The sequence below is a fragment of the Octodon degus genome, unplaced genomic scaffold, assembly GCF_000260255.1.
Source record: "Octodon degus isolate 3935 unplaced genomic scaffold, OctDeg1.0 scaffold00430, whole genome shotgun sequence".
Classification (NCBI taxonomy): domain Eukaryota; kingdom Metazoa; phylum Chordata; class Mammalia; order Rodentia; family Octodontidae; genus Octodon; species Octodon degus.
In genome coordinates this window covers 122,069-124,839 of record NW_004525006.1, presented here as the reverse complement: position 1 = coordinate 124,839, position 2,771 = coordinate 122,069, and the positions used below count along the sequence as shown (strand labels likewise).

General features: G+C 38.2%; 1 protein-coding gene across 2 annotated transcripts in view; it reads left to right on the top strand.

The window, feature by feature from the left end:
- Positions 1-344: 344 nt before the first annotated feature.
- The window catches only part of LOC101582866 (guanylate-binding protein 6-like), a 33,309-nt gene continuing 30,882 nt past the window's right edge, over positions 345-2,771 (top strand). Inside the window, exons 1-2 of one of the 2 annotated variants that reach the window (XM_023708664.1) lie at positions 345-506; positions 2,488-2,573. The gene's annotated coding sequence lies outside the window, so the exon portion shown is untranslated. The remainder of the gene's footprint in view (positions 507-2,487; positions 2,574-2,771) is intronic. The other variant, XM_004648532.2, reaches the window with a different exon arrangement.

Genomic DNA, 2,771 nt, shown 5'->3' with positions numbered 1-2,771 from the left:
AAGTCATCTCTGTAAGCTAACTTTGTTAACAGGAATTGGTGAGGGTTATAGGAATTTTATCTTAGCAAACAGCAAGAAACAGCCACTAGTTAGTAATCAACTTAGAACAGTGGTGAGTCTACATTTACAACAGAAAGCACAAGATTTACATTTATAATCTAAAATGTGAGTTGACCCATTACAATAAACACACCATGACCTGACTCAGTTTTTGTCTTCTGGTCTTTCACTTCCTCATTCCTGCCAGTTTCCTCTGCAGGTTCAGGGGAGGGGGGAGACAAGTCCCTAACTTTAGTTTAAATTGTAGCATTTATACAACATTATATATCTTGGTATAATTAGCTTTCAAAAAACCTTGAAAGTGGGCCTCTTATTCATTACAGTGTCATTGTCTACTTTCACTTTTCATTTTAGCTGATATAAAGAGACAAACAAGTGGGAAGAGAAAGAGCAAGCAGTCAGAGGCAACTGAGAACTTCGCTTGGACCTGTGGTGCTTTGGAGAAGGTATGTTCTTTTTCTTTTCTGTTTTTTTTTTTGTTTGTTTGTTTGTTTGTTTTTTTCCTGTCATCCAAGTTATTTTTGAGCTTGACTTGATTTCTCATTGAAAGTAACAGCTCAGGAAAGGGCAGGAACTGTAAGCTGCTATGTCTGACATCCCAGGTCTGTGTCTGGCCTGAGTTCTGGGGAACCTCAGACTTTGCCAGTGAAAGCAGCCTGGTTGTAGCCAGACACCCTGGCCTTGGTGCACAGCTCGCTGACCAGCAGTTCACAGCAGCAGCGCCAAGCTGACCAGGAAGGGTGTGCACCAGGCCTGCCAGACCCTGCCATGGTTTCCTTAGTCCTGGAACATGGGACAAAGCCTGCCAGGCCAAGCAGCTTACAGGGAATTATAATAGAACTGAAGAGTTTCCTTTTTTGTCTTCCTAGCAGTTACACTTAAGAAAGCTTCAAAGTAAATACTTTTTATGTATCTGTGCAGAAGTCAATTAAGTTCCTACATTCTTTATGAGTTAAAAGTACTTATACAATTGTAACTCTGTGGGATACATCTTTCTTTCTTAAATGGACATTCCAGTCTTTTGTGGAACATGTTAATATACAGATACTTAGGCCTGGAAATCCAGCTTTCACCCATCTTCAAAGCCATTTTCACGTACTTAAGCATTTCAGAGCAACTCTTGAACAGGCGCAGCAGATGTGCTTAGTTTATATGAAGTTAGTTCTCTGTGGTATATTTCAGCCCAAGAGACCAGTGACATATGTAGCATTTTTCTAGTGATGACCTTTTACTCTCACCTCAGAAAAGGAGAGGCTCAGTTCTGGGTAGTACAAGGCAGAGGCCCAGGCTTAGGATTTGCCTCCACATTCTTTACCCCACAAGAGCAATGAAGAGTTAGGTGATAGAAACTGTACAGGCACATTTGTTTGGAAGTTGAATGCTGTTCTGTTCTCCTCAAAACTTTATTTGTAATTTCTGTTTTTTCAGTAATTTATAGTGTAAAGATTTTGATGAAATATAGAATCTACTAGATTATATAATAATGATTTAAACCATTTTTATGTAAATCAAAAAGGGTTACTGAATTCACATTTTGTAACACATGCCGTGTGAAGGTGTAAGCTTCTGCCATTTCCCTGAAATATTAAAACTTTTTTTATGTGAACTTACAATTTATTTTATTGAAGCTCACTAATACCCTCAAGTTTTGGGTAGGTAGACAGATCTCCTAGCCCAAACACACATATGTTGATGACAGAGCTGATGTGATTGATGGAAGCAGACACATCTTGAATATTTGATGCATAATTGAAAAATATTTGTGACGTTTTAACATGCATCATTTTAATATGCTCAGTTTTCAAAATATAACATATTCCATAGACAAATATTTCATTACAATGACATTCAAAAATATGACAGAAGGCTCATGGAATAACTATGTACTTATCAGGATTTCTAGAATTAAAACTACAGGGGTCTGACACCATACCCACTGCCAACTTCTTTTTATTTTCTGAGTACTGAGAATTACACACATTCCCTTAGCACTAATCTATATTCATAGACATTTTCAGTTTAATGTATTTTGGAGAAAGAGATAGTCTTGCTATGTCAGTAAGCTAGGTCCAAACTTTTGATCAACTGTGTTTGCACTTTTACCTGAAACCTCATGAACCAGACTCTATTCTTCACATTTTTATCAGCTTTTGCATCAGAATCTCCCAAAGTCCTGATCTTTGTGTTCTAAAACTTCCATAGCACACATCTCTACTTTCCAATTCATCCTACAGACCTACCTTACAATCTTCTGATTCACATGGTCAGGTACCATTTACAAAAATATCTCCACTTCTTGGTACTAGTCTTCTATGGTACTTAGCTTTCACATTGGTGAGAAAAATATTCCAGCCCTTGAATTTAAAAGAAGAGCAGTTGATTTGGGTTCAAATCAGAAGGTTCAGTGTATGGTTGCCTGTCTCACAGGGACAAATATCAGGATTCTTGAGCTTCTCACGGTGGCTGGAAGCAGAAAGCAGGGAGGAGACAAGGAGGAGACAAGTCATCCAAAGGCAAGTAGCTACAGGGAGCTACCTTCTTCAAAAAGGCCTCACCTTCTAAAAAGACGCAGCCATGAACTCGCCAATGGATTAATCCTCTCATGAGGCTAGCACCACCACAAGCTAAACATTCAAGAGCCCTTCCTCTAAATATACAGGAATTTTGAGAGGAAAATTTTTAATCTCAAACATAACATTCTTTAAAAAAAC